At 42.4% G+C, this 22,212-nt stretch overlaps 1 long non-coding RNA gene across 7 annotated transcripts in view; it reads left to right on the forward strand.

Moving 5' to 3' along the window:
- Positions 1-1,209: 1,209 nt before the first annotated feature.
- The window catches only part of LOC114209236 (uncharacterized), a 40,715-nt gene continuing 19,712 nt past the window's right edge, over positions 1,210-22,212 (forward strand). For 6 of the 7 annotated variants that reach the window (XR_003609294.2, XR_015768290.1, XR_015768287.1 and 3 more), the window contains exons 1-2: positions 1,210-2,744; positions 4,351-4,499. This is a non-coding gene — a long non-coding RNA (uncharacterized LOC114209236). Of the gene's footprint in view, positions 2,745-4,350; positions 4,500-17,976; positions 22,024-22,212 lie in introns of those variants that run through there. The other variant, XR_015768289.1, reaches the window with a different exon arrangement.

Here is a 22,212-nt window from a genome sequence, read left to right on the forward strand (position 1 = left end):
GGGTCCTCAGAAGGCAGTTTGAAACCCCTCAGACTAGAAATTCTCTATGGTCCTTGTTGGTTTGTCTTCCTCCTGAACTAAGTGCAAATTGAATATAATATTTTTTTAAAAGATTTTATTTATTTGAGAGAGAGAGAGAGAGCACATGAGAGGGGGGAGGGGCAGAGGGAGAAGCAGACTCCCTCCTGAGCAGGGAGCCCGATTCGGGACTCGATCCTGGGACTCCAGGATCATGACCTGAGCTGAAGGCAGTCGCTTAACCAACTGAGCCATCCAGGCACCCGAATATAATATTTTGATTAATATTCACTTAGGTTGGAGTGATATTTTATCTTATTTATATGTACTTTTATTTATTTATTTATTTTAAATTGAAATATAGTTGACATATAACATTATATTAGTTTTAGCTGTACAACATCATGGCTTGACAATTACATGCATTATGAAGTGCTCACCATGATAGTGTAGTTGCCATCTGTCAATATAAGATTTCTTGCATATTTTCTGATTACAGAGGTAGGAAATAGAAGAAATCCATACTTAAGTTTTGTTTTAATAGAGTACTTGTAAGGGGTTCCTTTTAACTCCTCAAAGGTTAAAGTTGAACCCAGACACATGAATTTGTGGTGCTTTCAGTGCTGGAAGGATGTGGGTGACTGTATCCTTTATTCTCTTTACTTTGGCTATATTCAGCTGTCATTATGGTTTTGGTGAAATAGAGATAGAATTTAAAAAAATAGATTTTGTGTTTTATTTTATTTTATTTTATTTTATTTTATTTTATTTTTTTAAATAGGCTCCATGCTCAGCATTGAGCCCAACACGGGGCTTGCACTCATGACCCCGAGATCAAGACCTGAGCTGAGATCAAGAGTCAGATGCTTAACCGACTGAGCCACCCAGGCCCCCCTAGGCTTTATGTTTTAGAGCAGTTTTAGGTTAACAGTAAAACTGAGCAGAAAGTACAGAGATTTCCCATTTACTCCCTGGACCTCCTATAGCCTCTCCCACTATCAACATTCCTCACCAGAGAAGTATATTTGTTATATTCAATGAACTTATATTGACAAATCATGATCACCCAAAGTCCTCAGTTGTTTATATTAGGGTTCACTCTCCGTGTTGTATACTCATTTTGTGGATTTTGATTTTGATAAATATATCTATTTTGGATTTTGATAAATATACAATGGATTTTGATATGGATTTTGATAAATATACAATGACATGCGTCCATCATTAAAGTATCATACAAAATAGATTCACTGCTCTGAAAGCCCTCTGTGCTCCACCTGTCATTTCCATCCCCACAAGCCTCTGGCAACCGCTGATTTTTATTTTATTTTATTTTATTTTTTTACTGTCTCCATAGTTTTGCCTTTTCCAGAATATCATATACTTGGCATCTTACAGAATGTAGCCTTTTCCCATTGGCTTCTTTCATTTAGTAATAGGCATTTAAGGCCCCTCCATGTCTTTTCATATCTTGGTAGATCATTTCTTTCCAAGTGCTGAATAATGTTCCACTGTGTGGATGGACCACAGTTGATCTAGGTTGCTTGTAAGTTTTGGCAGTCATGAATAAAGCCCCTATATACATCTTTGCATAGGTTTTTGTGTGAATATAGGTATTCAACTCATTTGGGTAAATACCGAGGAGAATGATAGCTAGATCCTATAGTGAGACTGTGTCTAATTTTGTAGAAATAAAATTTCAAAAAATTAACAAATAACTTTTAGATGGTTAAATGTTCACCTCAATGTGCAGAGAATCTTACCAGTAGCCAGGGCCTTTGCAAATGATCGTCAGACTGTGCCCCACAAGGATTGGGCCAGGAGGGTGAGTGTGGGCTGGGATCCAGCCTTCTCCCGCCCTAGTGTGATGCTTCACCTGCTCCACTCCCACAAAACTGCCCTGTGAGCAAGCTTAGATCCTGCTAGCTGTCTTCTCTCTCCTTGGGTCCTGGCCTGGCATCTTATCCTTGGGCCTGTTCTCTCATTTCTTCTCTTTCTCAGAGAATTCCTCTTCTCCAAGGCTGCTGGCGGTGTGGTGGGGATTGGAAAGATTTTGTGTCTTTTTCATACCCTGTAAATGTATCCCTTCCTCTTGAGCTCCTCATTCTGGAGCATGCTCTGGGCTCATCTGAAACCCAAGAAGCCACTGCCACCAGCTCCAAGTGTCAGATTGAATTCTCGGGCAGGCCTCAAGGTTAAAAGACCCGTTTCCCTTGCTCTCCGACAGCTTTTAAAAGTCAGTCCCCATAGGAAGCTCTGTTCTTCCCAGTGCAGGGGACAGATGGTCTCCCCCTCTGCGCCCCCATTACCCTAAATGTATTTGCTCTCCGCCAGTAGGTGGCAGTACTCCCACACTTTTCTCTCTCGCATGCGCTCTCCTAAACGCAGGATTTATGTAAGAGCAGAGTGGGTTCAGGGTGTTGAGATGGTATTAGAGGAAGCCTCCAAAGGCACAAGACTTTTTTTATTTTGTTCATTTGAGAACAGATAATCTTTTACCTTTTTTTCATTTTAACCCTTTTCTTTTTCTTTTGAAACAATCTCAAACTTACATAAAAGTTGCAATTATGTTTCAAGAACTTTGTTTTTTTCCTCAGAATCTTTTGGAAGTAAGCTGCCCATGTGATGTCCCATCACCACAGAGAACCTTATCTGTATTTCCTGCAAACAAGGACATTCTTCTACATAGCCACTAGAGAGCCTTCAAAGTCAGGAAATGAACAACCGTACGTGACTATTCTGTGATTCTCAGATACCATCCAAGTTTCACCCTTTGTCCCGATTATGCCCTTTACAGCACAGGGATCCAGTCCAGAATCACCACTGTATTTAGTTATCATGTCTCCTAATATCCTTCAAGCTGGTAATGTTCTACAGTCTTCTCTTGTTTTCCATAACCTTGATACTTTTAAGATTACAGGTATTACTTCGTAGAATGTCCCTCAGTGTATCTGTGTCCTTACATGAGATTCAGTTTATGCATCTTTGGCAGGAATAATCACAAAAGTGATATGGATCCTTTTCACTGCTTCCTATCAGGTAGCACAGGTCTCAGCCTGTGCCGTGACCGGCGAGCTGTTGTGCCTCCGCCCACTCGATTACAGTAATGTCTGGCGGTCATGTCGGTCATATAAAGACATTCTAGTTCCCTTTGTAACTAACATGACTTTTGGAGTTACTTTGAGACCATGTGAGTAGCATGTTTATCAACAAATTTTTGAATTACTCACTCATTTACTTCTACCAGTATGGACTGATAAATTGCTGTTTTATTCAGTGGTCTATTTGTTTCATATTTAGTCAGTGAGAACTGCTTCGAGGTGACTTCTATGTCCTTTTGACACACCCCATCATTAATTTCTGGCACAACATGTACGAAGTTCATATAGTACTTTCTTTGTCCCCCCATCTGCCATTTCTTCTAAGAGTTCTGGGTTCTTTTATTGGAGAATGGTATTTAGAAACCAGATTGAGGAGCCAGATGAGCTCATTGTTTTTCAAGCGCCCTTGCTCCCAGGTCTTTTTGTTGGACAGAGCTAAGGAATATGTGACTATGCATGTGAGTATGTGCACACACACACACACACACACAAACACACACATACGTAGACACACACACATGCGGACACTGACACACACATAGGCACACACATACATGTATATACACACATAGATGCACACACACATATACACACAAACATAGATACACACAGATACACATATATGCATGTACATACACACAAACACACATATACGCATACACACACACATAAAATACACACACATAGATACCCACACGTACATTCATGTATACACACCTAGATGTACACATATGTGCACACACATATATGAAAATACCTATATACATATCAGACAGTTATATCTACAATTTTTTCTGTATCTGTATATACTGAAAACTATGAGTCCACACCAGAGCTTGCTACATAATTTGTGGGTCCCAGTGCAAAAGGAAAATGTGATGCCCCTTATTCAAAAAACAGAAAAAAAGTGCTGTGTAAGTTATTGAAATATAAAGCTTTTTCTTGTTTTCCATAGTTTCTCTCCAACTTGTCATGATGTCTTTCCATTTGCTATTTAATGTCACTCTAAGGAAAGAATAATTAAAAATTTAGATTATTAGCATGACTTTTACTCTTCATCTGTGTATTGTGCAATGCCAGTTTTCAGTGCAAATATAAAAGCATTTAACTTGTATGTGGAATCACCTAGAATAATACATATTTTGTACAGGCACACGTATTTTGCTCTTACCAGGACAGCTATGACACCACACAAAACTGACTTAACTGTTTTTATTTCCCCTCCTGCTAGGTGCACGTTCTACCAACACTGTCTGCTCAGCTTAGGCTCACTGATGAGCCAGGAGGGATGTAAGCAAAGGAGCTACAAACTGTGTGGGGACCACAGGCAGGCCGCCCCAAGAGGGGCCACTGTGACATATAGATTGTTTTAAATACAAGGTATGTGAGAGATGGCCTCAGACCCTACTGTCCCCCTGACAGCAGGAAATAAATCTCCCATGTGACAGGCGCCTTCCCTGTACCAGGAGGGAGAGACAACCTATCACCAGGGATGGGAAATTTAGAGCCCAGATGCTGTATATATTCTTGTGACTTTCTACTAATTAGCTACCCTGGCCCAAATTCTGTGGAGAATTCCTGACTAATTGAAGCTCTGGAAGTTGTTTTGTTTGTCCCGTCAATTTCTCACAGATTTATCATCTCTGTCTAAAACGTATCAGAACCGTCGGTCTGGGTTGCTTCTTTCAGTCTACATTTCATTCTTGGGCCTCCATGCGCGTGTCATCAACCTTTGTTTTTCTTGTGTTAATCTGTCTCATGTCGGTTTAATTCTTCGTCCAACCAGAAGAATCTTGACCAGAAGAATATTGCTTCCTCCCTAACAATTGCCGTATCTTTCCCTTTCCTTCTAGGTCCATAATTTCGGCAAAGTTAGTTGGCTCATACAATAGAACACGAGTAAGGAAGAATACGGCCTTTTGTTTATCTTAGAAGACCATTGTCTTCTAGCAAGTGCTAGTCCAAATGGAAGGCGTGGCTCTCAGAGCTCTCAGTCACAGAAGGAATGTGTTTCCTGTGTTGTTGGCTTTGAGTCTCACTGAAATCCCAGTGGGTCCATGAGAACCTGTGCTCAAGGGGCATGGCAGATGCCACATGCGAAGGGGACATCAGGGAATGACAGACATGTATTGCCACATCTCCTCTGTGTATTCTAGACTCTATTGTCTTGTTAGACTTCATTTACAGAGCACAAGTTCAAAAACAAAATTGCTAAGAATTTCGAGAAGGTGACACAGAGTATGAAACAAAGCGTGGGGCTCTTCTGAGCTTGGGTCCCCACTGGCCTGCACAGGTCATGGGATCAGAAGGCTGGCCTTGGCTCTGGCATCTGATGATCCAGAGAACCTGCCATAGAGGCTGCCATGGGTGTCCTTAGAAGGCCCCCATGTCCTGGACCCTGTGCAAAGGGTCATAGTGGGAAAAACACCCTTTGCTTTCCTTTGTACTTCGACACCCTTTGTCGGGGTTTTTAGCCTACATGCACAGTCTTGTGAAGGCTCAGAACGGGAAGCTTCTGACTAGGCCTGTGGTGAGTTTCTGTGGTATGCCACTTGAGTTCACTGGCTTCTGTTCACATCTTTCTCACCCCTCAAGAAAAAAACTTCCTTGAGGCAAAAGTTCCTGTGTCACATTTTTCTTCCACATCTTTTGTTCTGACTTATTTGGGTTACGAGATGCCATCCTTAGTTTTCAGGCATTTTAAGGAGGACCCAAGCGCAGTTGAGGGAAACCATGTGTGGGTGTCAGCCATGATGTTGCCCACTGGTCCTGTTTCCCCCACGTCTTGCCAAGGAGTTTCTTCCCTCGAGAAGGTAAACACATTTATCTGGGTCATGAATCTCTATCCCTATTTCTTTAAATATTCCACTTGTTCCTTCCATCTCTTTTTCTTCCTGGGAAAATCCACTTACTTTCTAAGATTCGGTGTAATGGTGCCTTTTTTTGATGCCCCAGGCCTAACTGGTCAGTCCTTTGCAACCTGTCTGCTCTTGTCTCCATTCTGGTGTGTACTGGTTTACATGGTGATAATTGGCTTCCAGGTCTGTGTCCTCCAAGAGGCTTCACGTTTCTCCAGGGTGGGAATTGGTCTTTACTCATTCTGAATCCCCAGCGCTTCTCACAGGGCTTGACCCCTGGTTCATGAGTCAGCCTCTCTAAAAACGGATGCCCTCAACAGCCCTTTCCTTTAGCTAGTTTCTTCTCAGTTTGGCATTTCAGTTTGGCATTTCCCTCCGTTTACCTGGCATGTGTTTTTGGTTGTGGAAAATGTAATAAAAAGCATTATCCCATATATTGATGACATGGCTTTGTTATCAATAACTAGAAGCTGTCTTAATAGACAGCTAGTTATTGTCGGAGAGCAGAACATAAGAGTCTCTTTGGAAACCCAAATTGTCATTTTAAAGGCTCATTGCTAACCACTCTACAACAGTCCATCCAATTTATTTAAGCTTTTTGAAGGTTAACATGCTTCAGTACATTTCTGGCTCTTCACTAGTTGTGTTTTTTTGTTTGTTTGTTTGTCTGTTTTAAAACAATGGCTACACATAGCATTTGGTCAGATTCATTTGAAAACACTTGCTTGGAGACAATTATCGTGGGTATCCTTAATGGCCCGCAACTCAGACTTCAAGGGTCTATTTGTCTGTGTGTTGAAGCAGACCCAGAAACTGTCCTGTGGGGCAAAGGATGGCCCTGAGCCACCTCCTGTGGAGAGAACCGCCTTCTGTTCATGCACCCTGTAGTTTATCCTACAAATCCAACCTCAACCCAGCGGACAATGAAGGGGTATGGACCCTCCCATATTTTGCAGTAGCAATTTGAACCTTAGATAGTTGTCAGAGTAAAGCCCCAAACTCTCTCCTGACCAGTGTTTATAAAAGTCAAGAAATAATATTTATAAGCATTTATATGAAGCACGACTGTACATCATGTGGAGATCATTCGTGAGTGACAGGCTCTGATCCCTTGCCATCACCAGATTGGGCTAGCTCTGCTAAAAATCATTCCTGGACTCGGCAGGATAGCTGCTCATGGGCACTGCATTATTTTAGTCTTCTATAGACCTTCTTTGCTGAACAGGTGAGCAGTACAAACAGCGGTTGAGAGCTTGGGCATCAGATACAGGTGTTCCTGACTTGAATCCTGCTCTAACCTTGGCTCTTCCTCTTGCCACCCGTGTAACCACTGGCAAGTGACTCAATCTCCCTAGATGTCAATTCTCTCATCTGTAACGTAGGGTATGGATGCCTTCTGACAGAGTTGGCACAAGAATTAAAATAATTCGCCCGCCGCATTGGCCACAATGCCTGGCTCATCGTAAGTGCTCAGTGTATATATTTAAAAACTACTTAAAACTTTTGACATAATTATTAACTGTGCATTGGCATTCATGGGGGTAACATTATGACAGCGTTCCCTTGTGATGTTGTGGTAGGAATTTGCCAAGATGTTCATTTATTCATTTATTTGTGAAGTATTTTTTGACTGACTATTATTGCCAGGCATGATTCTTACTGCTGGTGATGGAGCAATGAGCAAAACATTAAATAATTCCTGCCCTCAAGAAGGTTATATTCTAGTTGCTGGTCAGCGGTGGGAGGCAATAAGCACAAAAAATAAGTAAATTTGGGCACCTGGGTGGCTCAGATGTTTGGGTGTCTGCCTTTGACTCAGGTCATGATCTCCAGGTCCTGGGATGGAGCCCCGCATTGGGCTCCCAGCTCGGCGGGGAGTCTGCTTCTCCCTCTCCCTTTGCCTCTGCCTCTCCCCCTGCTTGTGCTCTCTCTGTCTCTCTCTCTCTCTCTCTCAAATAAATAAATAAATAAGTCTTTAAAAAAATAACTAAATTATTTAATATGTTAGAATGCAAGAATGCTATGGAAATAGAACAAGAAAGTGGGGGAAGAGGGTGCATTTAAGAATGTGATCATGGTGGGCCTCACTGGGAAGATGTCCTTTGAGTGAAAACTTGAAGGAAGTAGGGGTGAGCAGCACAGATGCCGGTGGGAAGGGCACCCCACTAAAACCTTGGCGTGGGGCTGAGTTTCTGGTGTGTTCCAGGAGTGGCCAGGAGAACAATGTGGCTGGAGAGCAAGGAGGTAGCAGTGGGTAACGAGGTTGGGGTAGGGGTGGGGGCATCGTTCACGTAGGCCTGTTGGCTTCAGGAAGGACGTTGGTTTTTGCCCTGAATAAGATGAGAGCCATTGGAGGGTGTGAGTGAGGGGTGTGTTGTTCAACTTGTGTCTCACTGTTTGCTTCCTCCTCTCTCTCTTCTTTTTTTAAGATTTTATATTTAAATAATCTCTACACTCAAGGTGGGGTTCAAACTTATAACCCTGAGATCAAGAGTCACGTGCTCTACTGACTGAGCCGGCCAGGAAACTCTCTCTTCTTTTCTTTTTTCTTCTCTTCTCTCCTCCCCTCCCCTCCTCTCTCCCATCCCTTTCTCTTTCTTTCTTTCTTTCTTTCTCTTTCTTTCTTTCTTTCTTTCTTTCTTTCTTTCTTTCTTTCTTTCTTTCTTTCTTTCTTTCTTTCTTTCTTTCTTCCTTTCTTCCTTTCTTCCTTTCTTCCTTTCTTCCTTTCTTCCTTTCTTCCTTTCTTCCTTTTCTTTCGTTCTTTCGTTCTTTCTTTCTTTCTTTCTTTCTTTCTTTCTTTCTTTCTTTCTTCTCATTCCTCTTCTTCTTCTCTCCCTCTTCCTCCTTTGGGTAGATCAACAGGAAATTTTTTTCTTCAAATTGCAGTATCAGGTCAGCTCTGTTCCTGAGTAGCTGCATGGTTTTCAGAGAAGATTATGAAAAGTGTGAGTGGTGTGACTTCCCAGGCTGTGTCCTTTTGTTGAGAGCCAGAGGGCTAGTCTACATCCACTTTCAGGGCAAAGCAAGGGCCCCCTTTGTCAATAGAATGTTAGGTTGATGAAACCTGCACAGCTTCCTCACAGCAGTAGGAGGCTTCAGAACACGTACCATCATTGGTTTTAACTATCTTGGCATGATCGTTTGGTTAGTAGCGGTTTCCTCCACTAGACCATCAGCTCCATGAAGGCGCAGTTCATGGCGCTGTTTTAAAAATCAGCGTTGTGTCCTGGAACCCACTACACTGCCCTGTACACTTATAAATATTGGTTGAATGAGTAGCTATGTTGGATCAGTGTGATAATTTCTATTTCCTTTGCTGCCATAATGCTAGAATCACACAGGAAACCTGTGTTCACAGAGCCGTAGGCAATTACATCATTGGGTAAAATCTATCTGTTCAAGAACACATTGCAAGACTGTGCTTTGCGTCAACAAGATGTGGGTCGCAGGGCCCAGCTTTTGTCATGATTTAGCAACTGTCTGAAATGTCCCCTCTTTGCCAATTTGTTGGGAAGTCAGACAAAAAGATTTCAGAGGAATGGTAAGATTTGATAAGAAAACCCATTTGTGTGTGTGTGTGTGTGTGTGTGTGTGTGTGTAAATGAAAGAATTCAGGAGACTCAGTTTGGTGTTTTTTTTTTTTAATTTAAATGATTCTTTTTTAAAAAGATTTTATTTATTTATTTATTTATTTATGAGAGAGAGGGGGAGAGAGAGCACACACTTGAGCATGCGCAAGCCGGAGTGGGGGGAGGACGCAGAGGAGGAGAGAGAGGGACAAGCAGATTCCACGCTGATCCCGAGATCATGACCGGAGCCAAAACCAAGAGTTGGGCACTCAACTGACTGAGACACTCAGGTGCCCCTAACATAAATGATTCTTAAATTAATATGAATACGTAAAAATACCAACCTATGTAAAAATGTCTACTTTTATGAATCTTATGCAACTATAAAACCAAATAAATATGTCATTTAATATGAGCTCAATTATGAAAGTGATATAATTCACAGGAACCACATCAGTGAACCTAGCGGTGCCTCCTGCACGAACCCTGCCCTGCCCCCCATGCCTGTTTCCCTTGGCAGCCTTGCACCCCATTCCCTACGGCGATGTGCTTCTCCCAACATTCCTCTTGCTCAAAATATTGCAAAATATATATTCCTTCTGCCATAGGCAATGCAATTCACCTTTTACTTCCACTGGATTAAAAATGCCTCATTTATCTACTAAATTCGTTTCTGCTTAGTTCACCAAACTAAAAGTCGTATTACTCGATGACTAATCAATCAGCCCAACTGCAATGAAGTCACCTTGCTGTCCCTAGACATAAAGCAGATGTTCCAATAGCCCAGACAGTGCATACATTAAAAGTTTATGCATTACAACTGAAATGAAAAATAATTAATGATTTACTAATTTGCTGTCGAAAAAAATTGAGAGTGACCAACTGTAGATCAGAGGTCTGTGGCTTAAAAACATCAGGCTAAATGGTGACTTACTGCCTATTCATTCAGACCCAAATAATCAATTTGGTATTTTTTCTTTCTCTGTGTGTGCATGGAGGGTATGTGTGTGTGTATTTGTGTGTGTGAGACACGGAGAGAAGGAGGGAGGGAGCAAGAGAGGTTATTCTTGAAATGTACTTGTTTATTTTAGGCTAGTCCTTAAATTTGGATGGGTACATAATTTCTTATGGAGATCTTTGAGGACAATCAAGAGTATGCTTGCCTCTGGTTATTTTCAAGATTCTTAACATTAAGTTGGCATTCTTGAGGGATGAAAGATACTATATTGTTCTAGTAAATAAATACAAGAATTTGAGAAGGCATGTCCTGGGCAAATGCCAAGACTTGCTTTTTATTTTCCACTTAAGTAAACTATTTTAAAATGTTCTTTGGAGATAGTGCTCACCATTGTGTTATGTTTTAGACTGTTCAATAGAGAGTTTATCGAAAACTTACTGGTGTTTATTTAGATTATAATAAATGGCTTAATTATCTCTTCTTAGCCTTTTGTAATTGTCACGAGGCCAAGTTCAGTTAAAATGTCAAATTCCTTTTTTTCTTTATACAAATGTTTTCTGTGAATTCTTCAAAAGTACAGTATATACTTTACTACCGCCAAAGAAATGTATATGCCTTAAATGTGAGTTTTTGAACTCTAACATCTGTGAACATTTGAAATACGTTTGTTTAAAAACCAAATTGTGACATTAGTGTGGAATCACCATCTTGAAAATGCATGAGAGCTTCAATATTGAGATGACCATATTAACATAAAGTGTAGCGACTTCAGATTCAGTTTCATGGTCTACTTTCTAGTTCTATGTGGGGAGCAATTCTAGTGCTTTACAAATAAAATACATTAGCTCTTAACTAGTGAAATGCATCCCCCTCTGGCAGTAAAACTTAAATGCTTTGGTGTAAAGTTTTAGGATGGGATTTTAAAAGCTATCTTAATAACCGTTAGGATCCTAATAAAAATAATGAGCAAATCTTGTGGTAAGCAGACACAACACTGAGGCTATCACAATGGCCAAAATTCCATACGAGTAAATATGTCTATTAGCTAAGCTATGCTATGACCCCCTACGTTACGCCCAACTCTGACTGCAAACTAAAAATAATCAAATGACAACGGGTGTCTCCAAAGTCATGGATTTAGACTGTGAAATAGAATTTTACATGTTAACATTTTTATTCCATGGTCTGACTGTAATACCGCTTTGCTCTTTATCAAGGTCAGAATTAAATTTTAACATTGAATTTTAACATTTGTGTATTTCACTAGTTAAGAGCTAACGTATTTTATTTGTAAGGCACTAGAATTACTAATTAGTAATTTTGGTAAAGTGTCATTGTTCATGACATAAAACACTGATTTTTTTCCCCTCTAGTTAAGATTATGCTGCGTCAGCTATATTTGTGTGTGCCTGTGTGTGTGTGCTTGCAATTTTGCAATATTTATTGTGTCTGTCACTTTAATTTACTGACACATTGTAGAGTATGTAAATACAGAGCAAATCATGTTAGAAGTTTCAGTTTGCATTTTAGGTTTTTCAAGGCGTTTATAGAGATGTGTAGACAAACACGCACACTCAGTTGAATATCAGGTGACAAGCATGTGGAGCCATGAACCCGATCGTTGGTCCAAATTGAGGGTGGATCAGATAGGGTGCTTTGGTTGCAAGGAAAAAGAATCCCAACTCACACTGGCTTAACTAATGAGAACACTGGATGGCTCTTGTAACAGAAGTCTGAGGCCATGGTGGACTTTGGGGCTGGTTGAGCCAGCGGTTCACGGGGTCTTCAAGGATCCCGGTATTTTCTTTCTGTCCCCTCTGACATCTGCAGTATCAGCTTCAAGCAAAGGCTTGTTTTCTGAGTAGTTGTGGTTTGGTCAGCAGCTCAGTTAGGGCTTCATGCTTGTCTCTTCCCATCCAGTGGGAGGGAGGTCTGGTGTGGTTCTCTGGAGTCAACCGCAACGGATGGGAAGGCAAGGGAGAAAAGTAGGTGAGGCACAAATGCTACTCCTTAGCAGAAGGTACAGACCGGATCCAATAGCCAGGCTTCCTCTTCAAAGGGCGGGTCAAGGATTGAGCAGAGATGGTTAAAACCTGATCTCATGGGGCTGGGGTTCAGAGCCAAGAGTGCCGTCATTTCGGCTAGAAGAGCCAATGTGCTGGGGGAGGAATCTTGTTTCTAAAGGTGCTGAGGGAAGAATGAAGTAGGACATAGGAAGTCTTAAATCTCAGTTTCAGAGCCCTGAGGATACCAAGAGTGAATGAGAAAACCAACTTCATGTGGAGCGGATGGGCCGTCTCCCCAGAACTCTTTAGATCTTGCTGCCTTTCTCTGGAGTGTGGTTTGGAGCCGGGGCTGTGGTTACTGATGGGGCTTATGTGGCTTCAGTTGCAGAAGGTAGGGAGTAGGCGGCAGCATGACACGGAGCAAGAAATATGTGGTGTATTCTGGCCCAAATACTCTGATTGAGTTAAGAGGCAGAGAAGAAATCCAGCCAATAGAACACGTTGAGTCGCATATGATATGCAGCAGGATGTCAAAATGGAGCTTTTAAAAATGTCAGTTTCAGGAGAGGCCCCCAAAGCCAGAAACAAAGACGCTATTTCTGGTTAAGATCACACTCACAGTCACGGGTATCCGGGGGTAGGGCTTCAATATAACTTTTTGGGGGACACAATTCAACCCACAAGAGGGGGCTCCAAGAGGACCCTTGGAGAACTCAGTATGTGTCCCCTGGAGAGTCGGGACACGTGAGTAAGGATCTAATTCTTTATAAGAGAAGTGTAAAGGGGAGAGGACATGGCTGTTGCTGCCAGTCGGGGAGCAGGGAGGAGGGCGCTGGCTGATTTGGCGGTTCCTAAGTCCACGGCGGGGCCAATGTGTGGGTTTGTAGGAACGAGAAGTGGAATGTGCTAAAAGGAAGCTGGCCTGGGGTCTTCTTAAAAGGCCCCCTCCCCAGGTGGGTCCTGGAGCTGTGACCTCCAAGAGAGGATGATCCACCGAAAAGGGCTGGAAAGCGTAGCCCGGATTTTTCTGCCCAGACTCACACTGGAAATATTTCTACATGTAACCGTCTATACCTCCATTAAGCTAAACATGCATCCTGACTGATGTTTCCAATTCTAATATATCACCATGTGGCTCATTCTGACCTTCTTGCTTACGTATAAATTCCTTCTCCATTAGTGCCTGCTCGACCTTCTGCTGGTCGTTACTTAATTATTTAGTTGCAGTATACAGGATAGCAGCATTGCAACTGTTGAGCTGTACACCCATGGGAAGTAATTTTATCCACTAGAGAATGGTGCTTGTATGCAGTTCCTGTCTACCTTTAATTTTCTAGGCTCCATCCACTTCCAAAGTTACTTAGTTCAGCACCTTTCCCCAACACCCCTCAGTGAGATTGTGTCATACATTTGTCATACAGTGAGATCCTTTGTCATAGTCTACCTTCCTTCCTGGGCTTTTTTTTGACTTCCTAAATGAATTTTTTGAAATATGCATGCATTAAGTCTCAGTCTTTGTGCTGTAATGTGTTTTGGACTTTAACAAATGCACAGTGTCATATAGCCACCATGATAGTATCATGCCGAATAGTCTCACCATCCTAAAATCCCCTGTACACCACATTTTCAACCTCACCTCTCCACCCGAACCCTTGGTAACCACTAATCTTTGAATTATCTCTACATATTTGCCTTTTCCAGAATGTCATATGATTGGAATCATATAGTATGTAGCCTTTCCAGCCTGGTTTCTTTCACTTTGCCATATGCGTTTAAATTTCCTTTATGTCATTCTGTGGCTTGATGGCTCATTTGTTTTCACTGCTGAATAATATTCTATCATATGGAGATGCCAAAGTTTGTTTATACATTCATTTTTTGAAGCACATCTTGGTTGCATAGAACTTCTATAAACATTCATTTACAGGCTTTTGTCTGGATACACGTTTTCAAATCAATTAGGTAAGTAGCTAGGAGTGTGACTGCTGGATCCTGTGGTAAGACTATGTCTAGCTTTGTCAGAAACTGTCAAATTGTCTTCCAAAGTCACTGCTCCATTTTGCCTGCCCACCAACAATGAATGGGAATTCCTGTTGCTCCACATCCTCACCAGCACTTGGTATTGTCTGTGTATTGGATTTTGACCAATTTTTCTTTCTTTCTTTCTTTTTTTTTTTTTTTTTTTAGAGAGGGAGTGAGAGAGTGTGGAGGAGCGGCAGAGAGAGAGGGAAATAGAGAATCCTAAGCAGGCTCCATACCCATCATGGAGCCTGGCACGGGGCTCGATCTCACGACCCTAAGACATAAGCTGAACCCAAATCAAGAGTCAGACGTTTAACCGAGTAAGCCACCCAGGTGCCCCAGATTTTGACCATTTTATTAAGTGTGTAGTGATATCTCATTATTGTATTGTTTTAATTTTCAATTCCCTAATTACCAGCGATATTGAGCATCTTTTTCTATGCTATTACCACATCAGGAATGAAAAACATCAGTGTAGACAGAACGAATTACCTCTGGACTGAATATGTCACTTTTTCTTTGACTAGAATATGCTCATCTGGAATGTTCCATCTGTATGTCTACTTTAGTGAAGTGTCTGTCCGGATCTTTTGCACGTTTTCCAATTGGATTGTTCGCTTTGTTATTGTTGAGTTTAAAAGTTTTTTATACGTTTTGGGTTCGAGTTCTTTATCAGATATGTGTTTTGCAAATATTTTCTCCCAGCCTGTGGCTGGTCTTCTCATTCTTTGAACAGTGTCTTTCCTAGAGCAAATGTTTTTAAATTTCAATGAAATATAACTTAACTAATTTTTATTTCATGGATTGGGCTTTTGGTATTGTATCGGAAGAGTCATTGCCAAATCAAAGGTTACATACATTTTATTCTGTATTTTCTCCTATAAGTTTTGTAGTTTTGCATCTTACATTTAGGTCTAGGACCTATTTTGAGTTATTTTTTGTGAAAAATTAAATAAATACATTTTAAGAATTTAATTGTAATCACTTGTTTTTATCCATAAATTTATCCATATTTGTACTACATGTGGCTAATCAGGGTTAATCTGTGACCTTTTTCTCCATTACTCAGGTCACTCAAAAAAGAGTTTACAGCATGCCTGTGCTTTGTTACTATCAGCATGCACTCTAAAGCGGTTGCATTTTCCTTCTTATCTACTGCAAACTGTGTTCTTTCTCACTACCTCAGCTGGGGTGGACGTTCTTTCAGCACAATTGCACTTCTTAAATTAAAATCAATTCCCTTAGTCAATATCTCATTAGTTGGGATCCTTTAGTGATAACTCTAGAGTTAGAGAACTGTTGGGAAGGATTTATATGCTTTGGAATGGACACGTTCAGGTCATGAACATGGAATGAATGTGTTCAGGTCAGAAGTAAGTTCTTCTGTCTGCACTGATATTTTTCTCTCCTGATAACAGGGTTCGGCCCAGCTCCCTTCTTAACCTGGGAATCTGCATCCACCTGGCTCCTGGCTGTAGGCTGACCCTGTCACAGGCTTTTGGACAATCCTGTGTCTAATGAGGAGACTTCGTGCTGCTGGTTGTCTTGCAGTCTTGAGGTTGGATTGTCCATCTGAATTCTGACAATTTCCTGCATGGTCGCTGCTTAGATACTAGATGTTTTAGATTCAACTTAGACCTTTGGCTAGAGTAGTCATGTCTTCCCTTCTTAATTCTTGGTGGCTTCATCTTTTAGTTTCAAGCCTGCATATGCCTTTGTGACCTCCAGAAGTAATTAAAATTAGACAGTGCTTATGCCTAGAACCTCAGCCTTCATCTTGTGTGGATTATGATTCTAGTTCTCTCCTGTTCAGCCCATCCAGCTCCATCTGAACCTGATGGGCCATCTCTTTCCCTCCCTTCCTCTCTTTCTCTCCCCCCACCTCTCTCCAACCTGTAGTAGACCCTCCTCAACTCCCACCATCCCCTGTGTGGGCACAGTCCAGGATGTCACTTCTCCCCAGGGGCCACACGTATCTTTTCTATATTCATGCAAGAGCACACACTGACTTGGCCCACGCTGACTTGGCCCACGCTGACTTGACACCACCTCTCTCAGCTCCTTCTCTGCCTTCCTCGCTCACCTGGGGCTCCATGTTCTCTGCCTGCCCTCCACACTCAACTCTGGCACAGTTTCCCAAGCTTGTCGGTCATGCTCCATCTGTCCTCCTGGTCTTTGCCCAGAGGTCCCTCCAACTCTCCAAACCAGGTAGTGTTTGCTCCTCAAGGACTGGGTGAGCATCAGCTCTTTCTGGAAGTCACTGTGCATCCCTTGCCCTCTCCGTCCTGTGCTTCACGCCTGCTTCTTTTTCATCCACCTCCTTATGTTACTTGATTAACTGAACCAATACATAAATAAATGAATACATTTGCTACTTTATCAATTCGCCAACTTAGAGACTTCGGAGTTTTTGCTTTACTGAGTATTCAAGGATTATGAAATTCCCTTGTGGGCTGAATCTCTCTCCAGCACACCAGGAAGCAGCACATGGAAAGAAAAGGAGACTGGGTGAAGAATGGAGGTTAGTGAGGGCACAGGAAACGTGAGCACAGGACAAGGGATGAGGGTCTGTGCCCTGTCCGGGGCTGCCTGGAGGAGGGGGGGCGCCTGGGACTGGTGTGAGGAACCGGTCATTTTAGTGCTGGTCACGAGTTGGTTCTACCCTCCCTGGACAGGTGGATTTCTCTGGTGGCAGAGGGTGGACCCTACTGCAGTCACAGCTAATGCATGCATTCTCACTGGTGGGGGATGGGAGGGGTAGGCTATCACAAATACTGTTTTGGGGAGGCAAAAAAACCCATCTTAGATATTGCAGTGGTCTGTGGAATTCCAAACAGCCTCAATCCACCGTATATCAGTATATCTGTGGCATTAACATTTTATGCAAGGGGGTGATTAGGACACAAATGCCTAATATGGCTTCTGGGGAGAAGGATGGTAATGATAAGAAGGTCAGGAAAAATGGGGCTGCTAGACGGTTTTCAAGCCAAGGAAGGGACTCTGGCCAGAGTCCTGGAGAATGGTGACGTTTCTGCACAGCCCAAAGCTGCCCAGCCGAGGGGTGAGTGGGGCTGAGCTCAGCCACTCTGTGGGGTGGCCCTGAGTCTTGTCCACCCACAGGAGGGCTCTCATATTTGTACCAGGCAAGCTGTATACTCCTGGAGGCCCTCGATCTGGCAGTCCTGCCTGCTCACGCTTGAGCCTGAGCTGGCAGTGCCCGGAGGTTCAGACTAAAATAAGAACTGCAGGGGCGCCTGGGTGGCTCAGTCGTTAAGGGTCTGCCTTCGGCTCAGGTCATGATCCCAGGGTCCTGGGACTGAGCCCCGCATCAGGTTCCCTGTTCATCGGGGAGTCTGCTTCTCCCTCTCCCACTTCCCCTGCTTGTGTTCCCTCTCTCGCTCTGTCTCTCTCTCTGTCAAATAAATAAATAAAATCTCTAAAAAAAAAAAAAAAAGAACTGAATTACTGGCAGGTCGGCTGAGCGGGGATTTGACTGACAGAGAGCTCGGCGCCATCGCTAGAGTGAAGCAGGAATGCGGGTCATTTTAAGGACAGGTGAGTCCTACAGCTGGAGGCACATTGTTTCTGCTCCCCAGGTGGAAAGTGCCCTGGAGCAAGGTGGGGGTGTGGGAGCGGAGCAACACCCCCGGAAACGCCAGCCATCCCTGGGCTTCTGTGATGTGGGGCTGCTCTCTCAGCTGAAAGTCAAGGCCAGCGCATGAACCCTTCCATTACTGGGAACCAGTTATACTACCCTAAATCAGAACCCTTTGGTTTGCCTTTTGGAATCCTCTCATCCTGCAAGTCCCAAAGGAAAACCAAATAGAGAAAAAGAACTGCAGGAAAGTGCGAAAATTGCCAGCTTCTTTTTCCTCCAGAACCTTGACTCTGGGTTAGCCTGTGGTAATGGATACGTAGGTAATGAGCCTGTTTGTGTATATACTTTTATTGATAGAATATCAATCAGTAACTGTCAAACAAACCCTGAAAGACAAGGCAGTGCTGGGTGCACACGAATGGTTGTCAGTCTGTGTCATGAAGTACGGGATGGTGCAAGTGTCGCCCCCACCCCTTGAAATAGGGGGCTGTCTGGGGCTGGTTGGCTCCGGGGGCCAGGGCGGGGCACGGGTGAGGTCAGGGCTGTGGGCTCTGCTCCAACCCTCGCCCACATCAGGCCACGCCAAGGACTATCTGGTGACACGTGTGGGTAGGCTGGCACCAGCCCACCTCGTTGACTCGGGAACGTCTCCAACCCTCGGCTGCAATGCGGGTGCGTCAGGGAGGTAATTTTCACATGAGACCGGCATGCTCCACAGACTCATAGAGCTTCTTCGTTGTTTTCTACAAATGGAAAAGTTAGATTGTTTATTTTTCTGTGGGAAGGCTGTTTAGTTCTGCGGGTGAGGATGAAGGCTATCTCCCCGAGTTTCACCAGACCAGACACACCAACTGCCAGGCCTGTTGTTAACATCTTTTTTTACCTTTTAAAATTTATTTATTTATTTGAGAGAGAGAGAATGTGAGTGGGGCAGGGAAGGGCAGTGGGGGAGAATCTTCAAGCAGACCTCCTGCTGAGCGTGGATTTCCCTATTCGGGGCTCGATCCCACGACCCATGAGATCATGACCTGAGCCGAAACCCGAGAGTTGGATGCTCAACCGACTGAGCCACCCAGGCGCCCCCCTGTTGTGAACATCTTGTGCTCAGTCTGATCATCGTCTGATGGGGCCGAGCCGGCATGGTGGCCAGTGAGGAACTCGGAGTGAGCAGGCCCAGGCAGGCAGAGGGGCAGAGCGTGGCAGGAAGGTAGAAAGACGTGGTGTCCAGCTTCCAAAGAGGTGATGCGGCGGAGCAAGCAGCAGCTGTTGGAACGATGACAAGGAGGGTTTGTGCTTTCCTCCTTTCCTGTGCGACCCCATGCGGGCCCCCTCTCCTTCCTTAGCACGAGAGGTGCTGAGGTGGCACGAGAGTTTGCGTGTAATTTGGAGCTTGGGCAGACAGTCTAGATCTTTCAAGGAACACAGATGGGGCAAACTTCCTGGACTGCCATCACTGCCCCCTCCCCAGTAAAACTGCTGGTTGTAAGATAAAAACATTTTCAATTTTATTAGATAGTGTGTGCCAACTTGCTCTCCAAAGCCGTCCTTGCCTACTCTTGATACTTTTACATCTGAATTTTTTGCTAGTCTTTTATGGGTGAAAAGTGCTATCTCTGCCTTGATTTTGGAGGGTGTTTTTTTTTTTTAAAGATTTTATTTACTTATTTGAGAGAGTGAGAGAGACCACAAGCAGGGGGAGCGGCAGGCAGAGGGAGAAGCAGACTCCCTGCTGAGCAGGGAGCCTGATGTGAAGCTTGATCCCAGGACTCTGGGATCATGACCTGAGCCGAAGGCAGACACTTAAACCGCTGAGCCACCCAGGCACCCCGATTTAGACTTTTCTCATTACCAGTGGAGTTGAGCTTTTTTTTCCCATTAAAATTTTTTTCCAATTAGTGTTTTGGCTGTTTGCATTCTTTCCTCTGAGAACTATATAGTCATCACCTGTGCATGTTTTTATTGGGTGTTTGCTGTTTTCTTATTGATTTGTAAGTTGTAAAAAAGTATATATTTGGTTATGAATTCTTAGTTTGTTCTATGTAGGGCAAAGACTTTCTCCAGTCTGTGACTTCTCTCTTAATTCTGTTTATGGCATCTTTCGAAAAATTGGAAGTTTTGCATTTGACAGAGTTAAACATTCTCCCTTATCACTCATGCTTTTGGTGTCACGGTTAAGAGAACCTTACTACCCTGAAGTCACAAATATATTCTTATACTTTTTTACTAATAATTTTAAGATATTTTTCTTCTTTCCCGTTTGGATCTTTGATCAATCTGATGTTGATTTTGGGGGTATGAATCTAATTTAACTTTTCTTGTTTTTATTGAAGTATAATTAACATAGAGTGTTAATGTCAGGTGTATGGTGTGGTGATCCAACAATTCTTTGCATGACTCAGTGCTCATCACAATGAGTGTACTACTTTAACTTTTCAATATGAAAAGTCAACTGCCCTAATACTATTTATTGGGTGACTCATCAGTTCTCCACTGGTTGGTACTGCCATCCTATCATATCCCAAGTTACCACATATATACGGGTCAATTTCTGGGCTCTCTTTCTGATTCACTGAATTTTTTATCAATTCTTTTGATAAACTTTTAAAAACCATTTTATTGAGGTATAATTAATATACAATATGCTGAATGTATTTAGTTTTTAATTTCATGAGCTCTCTGTATTTATATATTCTAGTTTTTTTCATTGATTTAATATTTATTTTTATTTGAGTATAGTGAACATGAAATGTTACATTAGTTCCAGGTGTATGACACAGTGATTCAACAAGTTTATACATTGTGTTGTGCTCACCACAAGTGTAGATAGCTACCATCTGTGCCCATGCACTGGTGTTACAATATCATTAACTATATCCCCCATGTTGTGTCTTTTATTCCTGTGACTTTTTCATTCCATAACTGGGAGCCCAGGCAGGCAGAGGGGCAGAGCGTGGCAGGAAGGTAGAATCTTCCACTCCAATTCACCCATTTTGCCCCTCCCCTCACTCACCTCTTCTCTGTCGACCACTGGTTTGTTCTCCGTATTTATAGGTTTTAGCTTCTTGACCTGAATATTTATCTCATTAATTTGTGCATTTTTTTTTAAATATGCTTCCTGTTTTAGCTACATCCAATAAGTGTTGATGGGTAGTTCTTTTGTTGTTCATTCTAAGTACTTGGGAACTTTCATGTGAGCTTTTCCTTTTCCAAGATTTTTTAAAGAAATCTGCTCTCTAATTTCCAAGGATAGTTTTGTTTTTTGATTAAAAAATGTATTGCTTCCAATTGTATTGCATTATGATCACAGAACCTGGTTTTCATGGTACAAATATTTTGGAGTGTGTTGCGAATTGCTTTGTTTTCATAAAATATTGTATATTATCTGTTTACTGGGATGTATATCAATCTGATTGCATTGCTTGAATCATTTGTGCTCTTATTATGCTTGATGTAACAGTTTCTGATGGCAATATGTTTAAAAAGAAACCTCATTATGGTTGTGGATTTGTCAATTTCTCTTTCTAATTCTGGTAATTTTTGGCATGTATATTTGAAGGGAATTTTGTTAGGTGAAGCAAATTAATGATTTTTATATCTTATTGGTTATTTTCCCCTTTAATTATTAAGTAATGTCTGTATCTTCATGAATATATTTTTCTTTAATTTTATTTGACTAAATACTACTAAATTGGCTTTGTTTTCAACTTTTTAAAAAGACTTTATTTATTTGTCAGAGAAAGAGAGTGAGTGAGAGAGCACAAGCAGGGGGAGCAGCAGGCAGAGGGAGAAGCAGACTCCCTGCTGAGCAAGGAGCCCAATGCAGGACTCAATCCCAGAACCCTAGGATCATGACAAGAGCCGAAGGCAGATGCTCAACTGACTGAGTCACCCAGGTGTCCCCATTTTCAACCTTTTAATGTCACTTTCTTTCTTTCTTTCTTTTTTTTTTTTTAAAGTAGGCTCCACACCTAGCATGGAGCCCAATGCAGGGCTTGAACTCACCACCATGAGTTCAAGACCTGAGCCGAGATCAAGAGTTGGATGCTCAACTGACTGAGCCACCCAGGCACCCCTTAACATTA

Source organism: Eumetopias jubatus, unplaced genomic scaffold (genome assembly GCF_037043125.1).
Source record: "Eumetopias jubatus isolate StellerSeaLion01/CBP00866 unplaced genomic scaffold, mEumJub1_p1.0 scaffold_6, whole genome shotgun sequence".
NCBI lineage: Eukaryota > Metazoa > Chordata > Mammalia > Carnivora > Otariidae > Eumetopias > Eumetopias jubatus.